This window comes from Lissotriton vulgaris, unplaced genomic scaffold (assembly GCF_964263255.1).
Source record: "Lissotriton vulgaris unplaced genomic scaffold, aLisVul1.2 SCAFFOLD_1033, whole genome shotgun sequence".
Taxonomy (NCBI): domain Eukaryota; kingdom Metazoa; phylum Chordata; class Amphibia; order Caudata; family Salamandridae; genus Lissotriton; species Lissotriton vulgaris.
Window position 1 is genome coordinate 23,502 of NW_028245651.1, and position 18,905 is coordinate 42,406.

Here is an 18,905-nt window from a genome sequence, read left to right on the forward strand (position 1 = left end):
TGAGAGGGCAGTAGCCAATGCGTCTAGGTCTTTGATGTGCACAGAGAGGAATTATTCAGTTATAGAAATAGAGGCATTGGCTACTGTATGGGCAGCTGAATATTTCAGGACATATCTGTGGGGCTTTTTGGTGGTCATACGTACTGATCACAAACCATTACTGAAAATTCTGTATTCTGGTGGTGCCTGCCAAGGGTCGGCGAGATTTGCTCAGTTAGTACCTCGTCTGCAAGAAAATCAATACAAAATAGGGTATATCCCAGGTTGGAGAAATGCACAGGCTGATGGTTTGTCACGTCTACCATTATCTTGGCTAGATGTTGATAAGACCAGGGTGGAAGAATTTGACAGTGAAGGAGCCATAGAGAGTGTTTCTAATATACAAGATTGGTGCCAGGGTGCAATTGGGAGTGAACAGTGGCTTAAAAGCATGAATGAAGACGTGGTGTTAAAACAGGTGGTTGAGATGATTGTCAAAGGATGTAGGCATGAGAGTGCAGTACCGTTACCGGTAAGAACATATGTGAAAGTAATAGATGAACTTTCGGTGTGTAATGGCAAGCTGGTGTCAAGGGATGGTAAGTTCATTCCTCCACAGGATCTAAGATTAGCTTTGTTTAAATTAGCACAAGAACGACCTTTAGGACAAACACTGACAAAGAAATGCCTGTGGGAGAATTTTTGGTGGCCAGGTATGGACCAGGATGTGTGTGAGGGGGTGGTGCAGGGTACGGTGTTTAGGGATGGAGGACAGGCAGTGAAGGGGACGATAACGGATCCAGGGTTGCCTTGGCACACTGTGTGTCTAGATTTTATTGGACCCATGGGTGGTGTTGCAGGTGACTTGAGGTTTGCATTGGTGATGGTTGATGTTTGTTCCAAATGCATTGTAGTGATGTTTATGAGAGAGATTACCACAACAAGTACTATTTGAGTTTTGAATGATGAGTATAGAGAGCAAAGGTACCCTGTCAAGTTGGTCACAGGCAATGGCACTAAACGTACATCTGAGGAAATGATGAAATATTTAAACCAGGGTGGGGTGGTGAATTCTTGCACCTAGTTATACAATCCACAAGGCTACGTATGGTAAAAGGCGTGATTCAAATAGCTAGTGAGAAGGGTGTGATCTTAAGATTATGGTGGAGGATTTGGTGTGGGCATATCGCACCACAGAGAATAATATGACCAAGGAAATACCTTTTTGTATCATGAGGGGAGGGAAGGCCAACACCAAGTTGTCACTAGCATGGATGAAGTTGTGGATTGAAGGAATCAAGGGTTATGGTGTAAGAGTTGAGCCCCTTGGGGTGAGTGATGAGAGAATAAAGGTAGGCGATCTGGTGATGATGAAATCTGGTCGCATTGAAGTGGGTCTGACAAAATACTGAGAGAAGTTCATGAGTGGTTTGTGGTGTTAGAGAATGGTGAAAGATGGAACAAATGGAGGGTAGCAGTGTTCAAGAAAGGTGGTAACATCAGGTTGAAAGAAGTAGTAGAGGAGCGGAGTGGATTTTTGTTGATGGATGGGAGAGGTAATGCAGTGGAGAATGGTCAAGTAGAAGGTGATGGGGACGGTGTTTTGTCGGAACCTTCCCTTGGCATGCCTGGGGCGGGCAATGTTGAGAGTCTCTCATGAGGGTTGGGGCAGAATTGATTATCAAGACTGCGAGTACCTCCGAAGTATTTAAATGACTACATTTGTGTTACTTGAACACTTTGTTTGGTTTCTTTTATTGTTTTACTTTATTTTAGTAAAGGAAAGAAGATGTGTTGTGTTCATAGTTTAGCGTGTTATGCACTTTTAAGGTTGGAATACTGCTGTGTCAGCATTCCACCTTCCTTAGAGCTTCTAGGAAGCAGTGTTCTCTCCTCAGGCAGTTCTAGTCTGGCTGGAGAGGGAACACCAGCAGCAGTCTCTCGGACGACATTAAAGGCTACTTTTATGCTACACGTAGTCTCATGAATTTCAGCCAGCTGCTCTCTAACTAAATCTTGAAAACTACCCACAGTTCCTTACTTATTTTTCTTTCCTGCTCTTGTTAGGTCACAGCTCTCCATCTGATCTTTGTCTTGGTATATCAACGACTTTCATGGTTTCATGCTCAGAAATATATGGAACTGCTGGATAAACACCTTATCATGCTTAAATAATGCTTTTATTGCTTTATAGAGTATGATCCTGTTTGTGTTGTTCAATGACTGCTGTGAAAAGCAACACATGCTAAGTAACTTACTGAAAAAGGGAACACATTAGTTATACTTAATTTTTTCATGTTGTTGGAAATACTGTTGATATGGTTTGCCTTTCAAGTGTGTCCATGGCCTTGCCAAATATTCCTTCTTTACTCATTACACATGTAGGGGCTTGTTTATAAGCCCATTGTGCCACTGGTACATCACTTTTTCCATATAAAAAGTGATGCACCTGAAGCACAAGAGGCATGCAAATAAACAATATTTTTTACAACTATATTACTGAAAATTTTATTAAAAACAACAATGTTCTTAAAAAACGTAAAAAAGAGTATTCTTGACAATGATATTTTTGCATCACAATATTTCTGTATCAAAATATTTTATTGACAGTATTTCTGTCTCCTGATATTTACAACTCAATACCTTGGCCAAACACTGAAAAAACACCACCAAAGGGAACATTTCTTTCTAAGTAGAAACCAGGATTTGATGCAATTTTATTGCTTTAATACCCTCTGGATTCAGAATAGTATAAGTGCATCCTCTACCTAAGCAATTGTCTCTGAAGTATGTTCCCACTATGACTCACTCAACCATGGCAAGCCACATAATAGGCCATTTGAACCACTCCTAACTTCCCTGGAGCTTACTCCCACTTCTATTTTGGAGTATGGACAGGGGCGGTTGGTGACATTTTAAAGTGGTGGGGCGCAAAGTGATTTTCATAGTGCACTGTAGCGAGCGAGTGCAGTGAGCGAGCCCGAACCCCATAAGGGGTGTTTGGGGGGATAACCCCCCCCAAGAAAATTTTGGAAAAAAAGAAGAAAAATCATGCATTTTCAAGCAAATTTGAGAAAGCAGGATGGTTAATAAAGCAATTGTGAAAGTGCAGTTAATACATTATTAGATGGCATAAAATAGGTAGCTGCTTATTCAGTATAACCACAGAGCTTCATACATTCCGTCCTATTACGCTCAGGTGCTGAATTCAGACTATAAGACTTTCATAAAAATTAAGCTCTAAGAGTATAAGAAGTTCCAAAGCAATTGTGAAAGTGCAGGTATTACATTAATAGATGGCATAACATAGGTAGCTGCTTATACAGTATAACCACAGAGCTGCATACATTCCGTCCTATTACGCTGCTGAATTCAGACTATAAGACTTGCATGAAAATCTCAGCTCTAAGAGTAGAAGAAGTTGCATAGCAGTTGGGAGACAGCCTTTACAAAGCCCTCTGTCCCACTCGTTTTTTTGTACCTTTCTGCCCCCTGTTCCACTCATTTTTGTGCCCTTCTGCCCTCTGTCCCACTCGTTTTTGTGCCTTTCTGCCCTCTGTCCCACTCGTTTTTTGTGCCTTTCTGCCCCCTGTTCCACTCTTTTTTGTGCCTTTCTGCCCTCTATTCCAATCGTTTGTGTGCCTTTCTACCTTCTGTCCCACTCGTTGTTTGTGCCTTTCTGCCCCTTTGGCATACCTAATTAGCATAAACTGGGGTTAGAACAAAACATGAAGGAAATACCTAAATAAACAAACATTTGCTTAGTGTCAATAAAAGGAAAGCTTTAATGGCCCTTTACAGTAGTAGAGAACTGTTCCTGTTGCATGCAAGTAGCAGTGGAATTTCCAGTGGTGGGGCAGTCAGTGTTTGGCTAATGGTTGAGAGTTATATAACCCCCACCTCTCAGGGCGAAGGCCAGCACTGATGGAACTGATTCCCTCTCTGTACCATTCTTGTCCTCTCAGGGTACAGCTATACTGCACATCAGACATTTCCCTAAAGCTGGACGCCCTGTACTTTCTGGATGGGACATTGAGCTACAGGCAATTGGCATCTGTAGCTAGCTGTTTGGCCAATGCATTGCCTTGGGTGAAAGCTGAAATCTATGACTACCTCTAGAAAGAGACAATTTCTAAATTTGCCTGACTTCGTTGAACACTTCCTCTACCTATTCTAATACCAAAGTAACGGTGACAGGGGTGCAACACGATGTAGTCAGGCCCGTAAACTCTCTCTAAACAGTGACATAGCAGAAGATAGACTGCTACACGGATCTTGAGCAACACCATAGTTCATCGGAGCGGCTGCCTTGGTGTGGTCCATAGTTCTACGGAGAAACAGGGAATGTAATCGGAAACAGCTGAACTAATATTAAAACACTGCGCCACCATTTGTACACTCTTTCTGTGATCTGACCCCTCTCTGAACAAGACCAGAGCAGGCTCTGGTGTTATCAGGCCTGCAGTATTATACGTCGATGTGTTTTAACATCTACATGAACGTACTTGCTAATCTTGAGGGTACAAAACTGCACCATCTGGCTCATGTTGGCTCCCCAGTAGTACGGCTGCTTCATCCTCGCTCTCACGGGCCTGAAGTGCTTGGGCAGTGACTTGGGTATTGGGCCTGATTTGGAATATGGTTAAGATTTTATCCACAGTTACTTGTTCAGGAGGACTGAACACAGTATCCCATGCTATCTACTGCATGCCCTATACTACAAACTCTCATCGACTTCCGGGAACTGATGGGAGGCAATGCTCTGGAAGTCAGTGGTGAACATCTATGGAATGGGGTATCTGAAGCCAACAGAGAGATGTCAGTGTCCACACAATTCAAAAGAAAACTCAAACATTTACTTCTTGTACCACTGGCAGCCAGTAGCTTCAGATAGTGGGCACAGATATGAAATACATGGGGATATGTTGCGGTAAATTATCAATTTTATTTGCTGTGTGTGATTTTATTTGAGTTTTTTATGTTGCCTCTTCAGGTCTTGTAGTTTTATTTGTTGATGCGCTAGGCGGTAAACTTGATATTTGTGGGAGAGTGAACACTTGTGGGTCTCCTGCAGTGGCACAGGACAATAATGCGTGTTAATTCCAGTGCCTGTGGAACCCCCTAAAGCAACATTAATTGGCAAAAACGCTTTACTTAAGGTTGATGTGGGCGAGTAGTGCAGACAGCGCAGAACTTCAATAGACTGGAAATAATTGTTTACTTCAAACTTAGAAGTGATAAAACGTAAAATACCACCACATAATACATTTATTGCTACCAGTCACTGTTTTATTAGACGTAACTAATAATAATCAATGCATCATTTCACCAATGATAAGTTTGAGTTACTCGCAGTACATGCCCGTATTGAAAATACAGTTGCACAATTATTAATTCCACTATTACTTAACCGATTCAATGACTGAATCATTCAGTCTCAACAGTGCGTATCACACTACCCCAGAATCAGGTTTTTTTAAAGAACGTTTTAGATAAGCCTGTATCGGTTCAATACAGTTTGAGTGTTGATGACAAATACTGAAACGGCAGTCCATCATACCATCAATAAGAAAAATAGAACGTGCATCAGTACATAGCTGTCAAGTTATCAGCATACTTGTGTGACATTTTCATGCTTTCAGTGCACGTATGCGTGACATTCCAAGGCTTCCGAGTAACGTTATTAGTGAAACGTTATTTCGGCTACACCCATGCTCTTATGTTAAGGAAATTAGAAATATCAAAAATAGTCCCCTTTAGGGAATGTAATCGGAAACCGCCTTAAAACGGCAACAAAGCTTCTCAGAAGGGCCCTTTGCGTGGGAAAGAGTTTGGACCAGGACGGGCAGTAAGTGATATTTGCGAACTGCTAAATCACGCAGACGGGTCCGCGGAGGCTCGTTAGAGGAGGGAGAACGTTTGCCGTTTGCCTGCTGACTGGGACGCCCACGCACCTGACCGCCTTACACCGCTGGTTCCTCCCTGCCGGGACGCGAGAAGCAACAGCGCCGCAGGTAGCAGGAACCAGCATTCCCAGGGGGCACCGCTATCGCGCATATGAGCGCGTCATCATCCAGCGCCAGGCGGCGCTACAAAGCAGCCCCACGCCCGACCAGAGGGGCGAACTGCTAAATCACGCAGACGGGTCCGCGGAGGCTCGTTAGAGGAGGGAGAACGTTTGCCGTTTGCCTGCTGACTGGGACGCCCACGCACCTGACCGCCTTACACCGCTGGTTCCTCCCTGCCGGGACGCGAGAAGCAACAGCGCCGCAGGTAGCAGGAACCAGCATTCCCAGGGGGCACCGCTATCGCGCATAGGAGCGCGTCATCATCCAGCGCCAGGCGGCGCTATAAAGCGGCCCCACGCCCGACCAGAGGGGCGAACTGCTAAATCACGCAGATGGGTCCGCGGAGGCTCGTTAGAGGAGGGAGAACGTTTGCCGTTTGCCTGCTGACTGGGACGCCCACGCACCTGACCGCCTTACACCGCTGGTTCCTCCCTGCCGGGACGCGAGAAGCAACAGCGCCGCAGGTAGCAGGAACCAGCATTCCCAGGGGGCACCGCTATCGCGCATAGGAGCGCGTCATCATCCAGCGCCAGGCGGCGCTACAAAGCGGCCCCACGCCCGCAACGCGGGACGCGAGCGGGACGCCCGGGGCGAAGCCCGGGCAAAGGGCGGGCCCTCTACGGCCCTCATCGGCTAGAAGAGGCTGGGCTGGGCCAGAGACCCTGGTACAAGGCTCACGTAAGTAACTGTCTCTGTGGTGTGCCCACCTCGTGAATACCCCTCACCATTGAATGGCCGCTGCGGCAACAAGCCCTGCATTAGTGGGGTTGGATAAAAATATCATCAATCGAACATTGGATGACTATTTTCTTAAACCAGCCATAGATGGAAACAAGGAGCTTTTGTTAGCCGAGAGGAGGGCAGACCGCCGTCGCTCTATCGAGCGAATAAAAAACAGAACATTCTCTGAACCCATAATGTCTGTTTCCGTAGACGACGATCTGATTAGCACCCCAGTAGATAACACCTTACTGACCTGCAGCGTACCCTTGCTCCTCCAAGAATGTTTAGCTCCGGCATTGTCACCTACCCATTCTCAAGAAACCACCCCTACAGTGACCATCGAACATAATGACATTTCTAAGATCCTAATATCTCCTACAATAAGGCCTGGTAAAGTTGTACGAGGTAAAAGCTCAAGGCTACTGACAGATAAAACGCATGGGCCACCTCCACCTAAAAGAAGAAGGAAAACCATAACAGCCAACAAGCCCAAAACAAGTCACACTGAGTTTGGTAAAAAGAAGAACACTGCTACACTACCTTTAATGGGATCTTCTGATACAAACCAAACTATAACAGTTAGTCCCACTTTACCGTTATCTTTACCTCAAGTACCTACAGACTCTGATACTACCCTTATCCAGATGGAGGAGGACTTGCAACCCGCAACCCCCAAGTCGCTTCTGGACAATATTGAGCTGATTATACGCAGCTACATGCTTGCCCTGTCAGACAGATTTAGGGGGATGGAGGCACGTCTAGGTAAAATTGAGGGGGATTTGACTGCGTTAGGGAATTTTGTACGCCTTCAAGGACAGCCTAAAGTACAGCACCAACAAGTCACCACAATAACCCAACCCCTCTTAAAAAATACTGTGGGTCCCACACCGTCTAAACCTAGTACAAGTAATAGCCAGGCTGTTGTAGCAACTTCAGCCACCCCTAACTCCCTAAATGCGGCACCGAAAGCACAAGGCGGTAATACCTGTAAAAACTCTTTAACAACAGCTTCAACTGATATACAGGGTAAACCTACTACCTTATTACCAACTACTTCCGCAAATATTCCATTCAGGGAACCTAGTACTCTCCCGGGAAGATCCCCTAGACCTGAAGGGAAGGAGAATAACTGGGGAAGAGGGGGCCAGTCTAGGACACCACCGACAGAGTTACCCCCAGAAGCATTACCGTATGTGGTCATACTCACCGGGGTCCCAGAATTGCCCAATGGTAAAAGAGAGGGATACTCACAGTTAAAAAATAAAATAACACATTGGCTTTCTCTCTATAGACCCAAACCCATTGCGATTAACGGTGAGATCGTCCATGCCCGGCGCCTGTCCTGGCTGGGGGGCAGAGCAAAGGACATTGGTGGCGATGTCGTGGTAATTAACTTTAGAGACAGGAGAGCCGTACAACATATCCTGAACTGGCCTTACGGAAATGAAAAGAACTGCATAGTACCACGCCCCCTGACATATTTTTACCCCAGATCCACTGTCTTCCCTCCACAACACTATAACAACACCACCTTCTCCTCTTCTCAGTTCCCTAACATCGAGTCGGCTCTAAACCCCGTATACATGCACCAACTGGCTCCACCATCAGCCATACACGGGTGGAATACCATACCCTTTAATCATAAAATTGGTTACAATGGGAACATGTCAAACCTGTTACCATTCACGCCCCTAGAGCTCTCCAACAGGTTCGCGGCCTTTAGTAGCCTAGAGGACTGCGATTGATGTTTAAGGAATGCAGAAACTATGGGGGGCGGGGTAAGTGCTTTATGTAATTTAAGGTCACCTGAGAAGCTAGGGGGTTGCTGTTATGATAAAAATTCACATATTGTCCAAACCATCGTTGTTAAAAACAGTAGTCCCCCTAAAGCACTATCCACAGTGTTCCCAGGGGAAATTGAGGTGTCCTTTACACCCCCACCAGATATAAGGCTAGTTACTAGTGATATATCTGAGCTTGGGGAGTCAGATGCAGCGTGTACTGTGGGTCCGGTGGTGGCAGGCGCAACGCCGCCTATTTCAACATCCTCACAATCAACTAGAGAGCCTGTTACTTGTCCTGCCCTCAATGACAGTGTAAAATTAATTTCCTGGAATATCGCAGGTTTGGCAAATAAGCTACGAAATCCAGCATGGCTATCATTTATCAGAAAATTTAGTATTGTGTGTCTCCAAGAGACCTGGATAGAGGAAAATAATGTTCATATGGAGGGTTTCTTAAGCTTCATTACCCCAGCAGTTGCTTCGACCAGGGGTAGAGCCAAGGGTGGTTTGGCCATCTTCATTAGCCAAGATCTGCAATGTAACATAAGCAACTACCATAGTGTTAATTTGAATTTACAGAAGATTGATTTAAAAAATGGGAAGATTGTGATGACACTGGTTAATTTCTACAATGCTAACAGTAATAATGAAACTTGCAACATTGCCTCTCTAAATGATATTCTGAGCAAAAATGTTTACAATGTATCACGGCATTTGTTGATAGCAGGTGATTTTAATATTCAACCATGTGGTAACCCAGCTAGTACGCCAATGGGGTTTTTAGGGTGTCATAATGAGGAAGGTTTTCACTTCTCCCATAGTAGGGGTGGTAAGAACCTAAACGATCTAATGAACGTGCACAATTTGACTGTAGCTATGTCGTTGGTCCCCGACACAAAAATCTTTGACACCCCAACCTTTAAAGGGCATGGGCAGGGTTCCTTTATTGACCACATACTAATATCTCCAGATGCTGTTCAATGGGTCTTGCATTTTTCTATTCTCACTAGTATATACAGCGATCATAATCCCCTTGTTATAAACTTGGGTGGACCACTTATTGCTAAACGTCAGCCACGTTTCGATCATGGCATGTTAAGGTGTGTAAACGGCAGGCGTCGCATTAAATGGTCAATGGTAAATCAAGACACCTTGTATACCAATATAACCAGCGCATGTGAAGAGGAGCTGTCCGTTTGTCTTTCATCTGACTCAATCCCCTCGAACATCTTGTTTAGGTTCGAGGGGCTGGTCGCTAAAATTGGTTCCATGCTCACAGCGCCAACAAAGGGTCATAGTGTGAATAACTCTAAATGGTTTGATCATAATTGCTCAAAGGCAAGCAGGGTTCTGAAACTTGCATTAAAAACTAAACCAAGAGATAGTGAATTGATAAAAAATCTCCGCATGGCCTACAGGAAAGTAATAGCCAATAGAAAAAAGGAAATTAAGGCAAACGTTATTGAATCCCTTTTAGACCCATCCGTGTTGGGGAATAGCAGTAAGTTTTGGCAAATAATTAATAAACCTATGTTCGAAAACCCAAATGACACAGCAATTGGAACAAACATCCCAGAGGGGGAGTGGGTGTCCCATTTCAGTACAATTTTTAAGAGCAATGAGCAACGGGAAGTCTCCGACCTTTTAATTCCAACTGCGATTCCGCTGTGTTTCACAGTACAAGAGACCGTAAGGGGAATACAGGGTCTAACTACCAACAAGGCCCCGGGTCCGGATGGATTGCCGCCGGACCTGTTTAAGTCTAGTATCCCATTTTGGGCCCCGGTTCTCACGGCTGTAATTAATGCAGCGGTGACAACTGGTTGCCCAAGAACTTGGGGTCTATCAACTATAGTCCCCATTTTTAAGAAGGGCGATCGCAGTAGCCCGTTATGTTACAGGCCAATTTCTTTACTGAATTCAGTAGTTAAAGTGGTAGGGGGCGTAATTCTTAACAGGTTATCTACCTGGGCTAAAGAAAACAAAATCCTTTCACCCATTCAATACGGGTTTAGACCAGATCACTCGACCATCACGCAGTGTCTGAACCTATACCTTATTTTAAGCAAGTATACACTGGCGAGACAAGGCACTGTTTACATGGCCTTCATGGATTTGTCGTCCGCTTTCGACTGCGTAGATAGAAGCCTATTATGGGCCACTTTGCTGAGAATGGGTGTAGATAGGAACCTTGTTAATTTCCTCGCTGATCTGCATACAGACACAAGGGCGAACGTCCGTTACTCTCAAGACCTTAATGTAACGGATGAATTTAAAATAAATCGGGGTGTCAGACAAGGTTGTATCTTGGCCCCTTTTTTATTTAACCTGTATATTAATGAACTGGAGGAATCCCTCTTACTTGTAGAAGCAGATTACCCCTTAGTCGAGCGCAAAGGGGTACCTGTATTACTCTACGCCGATGACGCTGTTCTTATTTCTAGAACAGCAATCGGCCTCCAGAAATTATTAAATTCCTTCCACAAATTTATGGAGTCACGTGGTTTAAGTATAAATAACTCCAAATCCTTCATCATGAAAGCAGGTAAGGGAAAAAATTCCCATCAACCAACTCCTTCTCTTACCTCGGGGTCCTGATAGACCATAAGTTATCATGGGGCCCAGCAGTCTCCAAAAAGAAGGGAGAAATTACAAGGGTCAATGCGGCCATCCTTGGCTTTGCAAAAAAAACCGGCAATTGCCCGTTGGCCGCATTGCTTAAATTGTATCAGGCAAAAAGCGTTGCTGTTGCCTGTTATGGGAGCGAGCTCTGGGGCTATCGTAAGGCCAAAGACCTAGAGGTCGCAGAAAATAACTTCCTAAAAAAGATCTTAAGACTGCCTAGGGGTATTGGGAATTACTCAGTACATGAGGAGCTGGGGGTCCCCTATCTAGGTGACAGAATTGCAGTAAGCCCAGTCACATGTTGGCTGAAATGTTGGCTAAACAATGAAATTCCATTAACACATGCCCTACTGAAAGAAGCTCTACAGCTAGATGGGAGATTTAAGGTACCGTGGGTAAAGTACATAAAGGACAGTCTAACGGCAATTGGCCGACATGATCTGTTTTATGCCCCAAATACAATTAGAAAATCTGATGTGAACCTGGTCAAGAATGCCATAGTTTTGTTAAGATGTACCGATAGAGAAGAGGTTGAGATACAGAAGGTCAGTGTTAGGAAACATCTATTGTTAAAAACATGCTTGCAAATAGAACCTTACCTGACATGGCCTATGTCCAGCTATGAACGGTTTCTGCTAACAAGGTTCCGCTTTGACCTCTATCACCTCCTATTGGCATTCCCAAATGGTGCTCAGCGGGGCGAAGTGTTGCCAGCTTGTGGCTGCGACGGAAAGTCTCCTCAAGATCTGGCACACTTCCTTTTTATTTGCCCTTATTACTCCACTCCACGGAAATTATACCTTAAACCGTGCCTTAAAAAAATGAGCTTCACACAAATTAAACCCGCACTTTATTACTTACAACTACTGAATATTGACTGTACTTTGTTTATTTGTAACTTTTTAAAAAAAGCCATCTGCTTTAGGAAAAGCATGGATGGCTAACCATGCTGTGAAATTGTGCTGGTGCTTTTTAAGTCTACAGTTATTTATATTTTTAACTATATATTGCCCATGCTTTTATTGTCTGATATATTGTACTGTTTACTGTGTCATTATTTGCCTTTTGAAAATGAACTGTGTGTAACCGTTTTTAACTGTGTGTTTTTTAAAAATGAACTTTTATGATTGTAAAATCTACAATCGAATAAAGATTATGAATTGAATTGAATTGAACTGTCCATGTTGGACAGGCCACGTGAGGGGCTTGCCTCCTCCCCGCATGACAGGGCCCGAGCCCCGGTCCTCCAAATGTTACCCACAGAAGCAACCCGCAACCCGTCTCAGGCGGGACTCCTGCCCCCGGACATCTCTGTGTCATGTGGTCGAATCCCTTCCAGCTCCCTCGGCCGGCCCGGCCGCCATCTTGGACACTGCACCACGAGGCCGCGTGGCCTCAGATCGACCCTAACCCTGGGCCTGGCCAGGCCCCGACATCCCGGCACCACCATCCACCCAGGAGGTGAACGGCCCACTTGGCAGGTCAAGGGGAGAAAGAAGTGTCGATGGCTCTCCCCCGCCAGGTGCCGATCGCACCCAGCTCTCCCCGGGCGCTGGCTCCACCCCCCTGCTGGGTGTCTGGACTCCCTCATCCCGGACCTCCCGACCTCCAAGTGCGAGGGTCCGGACATCAAAGGGCGCCAGACCTATAACTGGGGCAGCTCCAGAGCAGGAAGGCAGTTGTATCCTGGAGTCGAGAGACACCGCGACGAACTCATCCTTGACGGACTACTGGCGCTGCCGTAGTCCTACCTTGCGAACGATTGTCCTGCCTGCTGGCGCTGCCGCAACCTTCTGAATCCTTCAACCTCGTCGGGACCTGCTGGCACTGCCGCGGACCGTTGTAACTACCATCTTCACCGGGACCTGCTGGCACCGCCGCGGACCGTCGTCACCTTCGATCATCTCGGGACCTGCTGGCTCCGCCGCGGCCCGATCATCTAGAACACCGAGCCCGGACCAAAATGTTGCAGCATCAGAGAGGAACACCACGGCTCCCGAGGAGCGAAGAATGGGTCTCTCGCAGGAAGAGATCCAAGAGAGAGAAACAAACAGACTTCATGAGTTAGAAATGGCCCGGCTCAAAATGGAAGGTGAACTCAAATTAGCCGAACAAAAACTGAACCTAGAACATCTGCGGCTCCGAGAAGAACGGGAAGAAAAACAGAGACAGAGAGAACTCGAAGAAAAGAGACTAGCGTATGACCACGAGCGCAAGCTAGCAGAAATAGACTTACGGAAGCAGAACAAAGAACTGGGGGTACCCGAGCAACCGCGCACCCCAGGAGCGACAAAAAAGAAAGTACACATCCCCAAGGATGTCGTTCGAGAGTATTTCCGAGATGACGACATACAACAGTGGTTCAAGGCCTACGAGATCGCCATGACCTCCCACCGGATCGATCGAAGTGACTGGGGAGCCGGTCTATGGGGGAGGTTCGTCAATGAAGGCCACGATGCCCTGTTACAGCTCCCGGACCATCTGATGACCTCCTATGACCACATGAAGGCTGCCCTCCTCACCCGATATGGGCTCACACCCGAAATGTACCGCCAGCGGTTCCGAGACTGCACCCGGATCCCGGGTACAACTTGGGTGGAATATGTAAACTATTTCAGCCGAGCCTTCGAGGGGTGGATCAAGGGAAGCCATGTAACAACATACAAGCAACTTTTTAATCTCATGGTGTGGGAACACCTCTCTAACAACTGCTTCGTCGAGCTCAGGCAGCACCTCCTCGACAGTAAATTAACGGACCCACGGCAGCTCGCCGCCGAGGCTGACCGGTGGGAGATCACCCGAGTAGGCCGGAGCGGGCCGCACGAACAGCACTGGAACAACCAAGGTCGGCACCGTCCCCGAGGAGGAGGAGGAGGCCAGGGACGAGGAAGAGACACCGCCCCGGCCGCCCCCGCTGCCAACACACCGCCCCCGGCCAACCGGGGCAACCCCCCAGTGCGCCCGGGGTACCGAGCCAATGTCACGTGTCACCGATGCCAGCGAGTCGGCCACTACGCAAGTGACCCGAACTGTCCACAGTACCAGACTCCGAGACCCCGCCAGGTAGCTGCCGCCGCCCTGGGGGGAGAACAGATCTCCGAAGAACAGGAGGAATGCGAGCAAGAACAACAAGAATGGGAACCGGCCGCCATGGTTCTAGCGTGCCTAGGGGGAAGAGACATGGTACCGCAGGCTCCCCTACCCGCCAACACCAGAAAATATAGTCAGTGGGTGAACATTAATGGGCGCAGGGCCGAAGCCCTACGTGACACAGGAGCCAGTGTGACGGCCGTCCGCTGTCACCTGGTGACACCAGAACAGATCCTGCCGAACATTCTCTGCCCCGTCCGTTCAGCCGACAATTCGGAGAGTCTCTGTCGGATGGCCTGCGTCCCCTTCGAATGGGGAGGAGTCTCCGGCATGCTGAAGGTGACGGTCCGAAATGATGCCCCCGTGGACTGTCTCCTGGGGAATGATCTTGAGAGTTCCCCGTGGGCCGCCATAGGGAGAAGAGAGCACCTGGGGATGTTGGGCCTCCCGGACTGGGCGTGCGTAACCACCCGGGCCATGGCGGCCCGTACCATCCCCCGACCCGAAGAACCCGAAGGGCCAGCACCTCCTCCCCCGGTCGCTCCAGTAGAAGACACCGACCCGACCGATCCCCCAGGGCCAACTCCCGAAGGGCTTGCTCAGCCCCAGGACCTTCCCAGCCTGGCTCAGTGGCGACAGGAAGGGGGGCCCACCCAGGAACAGTTCCGTCAAGAGCAGAAGACCTGTCCCTCCCTCGAGGGACTCCGCCAGCAAGCCCTCGCCCAGAGCGCAGGGGACACTTCCGGAGCCCATTGGATCTATTGGGACAACGACCTGTTGTACCGTGAACAGAGAATCGCGGAGTTAGGGGCCAGTCGAGTACTAGTGGTGCCCCTCCGCTTTAGAGACTTCTTGCTAAACTTGGCCCACGATTTCCCCCTGGCTGGACACCTGGGTCAAGACAAAACCTACAGTCGCCTGGTGACCCACTTTTTCTGGCCCAAGATGAGAAACGACGTCCTTAACCACTGCCGTTCCTGCCCCACGTGCCAGGCCAGCGGGAAGAGCGGCCGCAAACTTAAAGCACCTCTGCAACCCTTCCCAGTTGTCACCACCCCGTTCGAGAGGGTGGGAATAGACATTGTAGGGCCCCTGGACCCCCGTACAGCACAAGGACATCGGTTCATCCTGGTACTGGTGGACCACACCACCCGCTACCCCGAGGCTGTTCCCCTGCGAACTGTGACAGCCCCGGTGGTCGGCCGGGCCTTGATGGGGATCTTCTCCCGGGTGGGCTTCCCCCGAGAAGTCGTCAGCGACCGAGGCACAAACTTTATTTCAAAATATATGAAGTCCCTCTGGCAACAGTGCGGGGTCACCTACCGATTCACGACCCCCTATCACCCTCAAGGAAACGGACTAGTTGAGCGGTTCAACCGCACGCTCAAAGGGATGATTGGGGGGTTGGAAGAGCCCCTCCATCGCCAGTGGGACGTACTACTGCCGTGCCTCCTCTTCGCGTATCGAGAAGTCCCCCAGAAGTCCCTCGGCTTCAGCCCGTTCGAGCTCTTATACGGACACCCTGTGCGAGGGCCCCTCAGCCTAGTCAAAGAAGGTTGGGAGATGCCCCCCCTAAAGACCCCTCTAGATGTCTTCAAGTACCTCCTGACCCTACGCAATCAGACCAGGCGATTCAGAGAAATGGCGAAAGCGAACCTTGAGGCCAGTCAGGAGGACATGAAGAAGTGGTACGATCAAAATGCCTCCTCCATCGAATTCGAACCTGGCCAACAAGTGTGGGTGATGTCCCCCACTGAACCATGTGCCTTACAGGACAAGTGGACGGGGCCCTTCAAAGTGATCGAGCGCAAGAGCCCCGTCACCTATCTCATCGATATGGAATCTGCACGGAACCCCCTCCGGGTCCTCCACGCCAATAGACTCAAACCCCACTTTGTGCGCTCGGAGCTCAGCCTCCTGATGGCTACAGACAGCGGAGCAGAAGAAGACCCCCTATCCGACATCGGGCGTACCGCGTACCAGATCGGGTACGGGCCTGCATCCAAGAGGAGGTGTCCAAGATGCTCACGCTCGGGGTCATCGAGCCCTCAGACAGCCCCTGGGCCAGCCCAGTGGTACTGGTCCCCAAAGCTGCCGCCCCCGGCACCACGCCTGAGCTCCGGTTCTGCGTCGACTACCGGGGCTTGAACGCTGTCACCAGAACCGACGCCCATCCCATCCCCCGAGCGGATGAACTGATCGACCGCATGGGAGCTGCCCGCTACCTCAGCATCTTCGACCTGACAGCGGCTACTGGCAGATCGGCCTCACACCCCGGGCTCGAGAACGATCCGCCTTTTCCACCCCTGATGGCCACTACCACTTCAAGGTCATGCCATTCGGCATGAAGAATGCCCCAGCTACTTTTTAGCGACTGGTGAACCAGGTCTTGGCAGGACTCGAGGAATTCAGTGCCGCCTACCTGGACGATATCGCTGTGTACAGCCGCCACTGGTCCGACCACCTCCACCACCTCCGAGAGGTCCTGCAGGCCCTCCAACGGGCTGGCCTCACGATCAAGGCCAGCAAATGCCAAATCGGTCAGGGGTCCGTGACCTATCTCGGACACCAGGTGGGAAGCGGTCTGGTAGCCCCTCTTCAACTCAAGATCGCTGCCATCCAGTCCTGGCAGCCCCCCATCACGCAGACCGAGGTCCGCGCCTTCTTGGGGCTTACAGGCTACTACCGGCGGTTCGTGAGGGACTATGGCAGCATTGTGGGGCCCCTCACGGAACTCACATCCAAAAGCCACCCAAAGAAGGTCAACTGGACCCCAGACTGTCAAGCGGCCTTCGAGAAGCTGAAGGCCGCCATGTGCACTGCCCCTGTGCTCCAGGCCCCCGACTACAGTCGGGAGTTCATCATCCAAACGGATGCCTCCGACCATGGCATTGGGGCAGTCCTCTCCCAGTTGAACCCCGAAGGACTTGACCAACCAGTGGCCTTCATCAGCAGACGTCTCCTGGCCCGAGAACAACGCTGGAGCACCATCGAGAGGGAGGCCTTCGCAGTGGTGTGGGCCCTCAAAAAGCTCCGGCCTTACCTCTTCGGTACCCACTTCCGGGTGCAGACAGATCATCGGCCCCTGCAGTGGCTAATGCAGATGCGGGGGGAAAACCCAAAACTATTACGTTGGTCCATCTCCCTGCAGGGGATGGACTTCACTGTGGAACATCGACCTGGCCAAGACCACGCCAACGCAGATGGCCTGTCACGCTTTTTCCGCCTCGACGAGGAGAATCCCCAAGAGGATGGGTGACTCTCCCCGCCTTCAGCTGGGGGGGACGCATGTTGGACAGGCCACGTGAGGGGCTTGCCTCCTCCCCGCATGACAGGGCCCGAGCCCCGGTCCTCCAAATGTTACCCACAGAAGCAACCCGCAACCCGTCTCAGGTGGGACTCCTGCCCCTGGACATCTCTGTGTCATGTGGTCAAATCCCTTCCAGCTCCCTCGGCCGGCCCGGCCGCCATCTTGGACACTGCACCACGAGGCCGCGTGGCCTCAGATCGACCCTAACCCTGGGCCTGGCCAGGCCCCGACATCCCGGCACTTCCATCCACCCAGGAGGTGAACGGCCCACTTGGCAGGTCAAGGGGAGAAAGAAGTGTCGATGGCTCTCCCCCGCCAGGTGCCGATCGCACCCAGCTCCCCCCGGGCGCTGGCTCCACCCCCCTGCTGGGTGTCTGGACTCCCTCATCCCGGACCTCCCGACCTCCAAGTGCGAGGGTCCGGACATCAAAGGGCGCCAGACCTATAACTGGGGCAGCTCCAGAGCAGGAAGGCAGTTGTATCCTGGAGTCGAGAGACACCGGGACGAACTCATCCTTGACGGACTACTGGCGCTGCCGTAGTCCTACCTTGCGAACGATTGTCCTGCCTGCTGGCGCTGCCGCAACCTTCTGAATCCTTCAACCTCGTCGGGACCTGCTGGCACTGCCGCGGACCGTTGTAACTACCATCTTCACCGGGACCTGCTGGCACCGCCGCGGACCGTCGTCACCTTCGATCATCTCGGGACTTGCTGGCTCCGCCGCGGCCCGATCATCTAGAATACCGAGCTCGAGGATTGTGAGCTATCCATCGTATCATTACCTCTACCAGATTGGTAATGAGACTGTCCCACTACCCCCTTCCCATCCAAGAGACTAAACTCGAGGGGACCCCTGAGTCCAGACCTCCTTGTACCATTCTATCGTACTTGGAGATTGCATATAAAGAACGTTAAACCTTATCTTTGTGTGGTGCCCATCTGTGGGGGGGAAGTTACTCGTCTATACGATCGCTGGAGACGGCTCTCCCCGGAGACCTCTCCCCTTGTCCTCGGCCGACTCTCCCGGTCCGTCTAACAGTCCAAAATAAACATTCACAGCACCTATCAGTGAAGATATGCCGTCACTGACTCTCACATTTTAAAGATGGGGACCATTCCCCAAAACAATTTAAATTGTTGATTGTTCTTGTGGCGCAACTGTTTGTGCACCCATGGGTATGTGCGACTACTCCTTGCAAACACACAAGGAGGGTTCATGGGATTCCTCCTGCAGTGTGTGTACATGGTTGTATGCATGTTTATGATATCGTAATACTCCAGGAGGGCACATATATGCTGGGCACTATGCATGTGAGTGGCTGTGT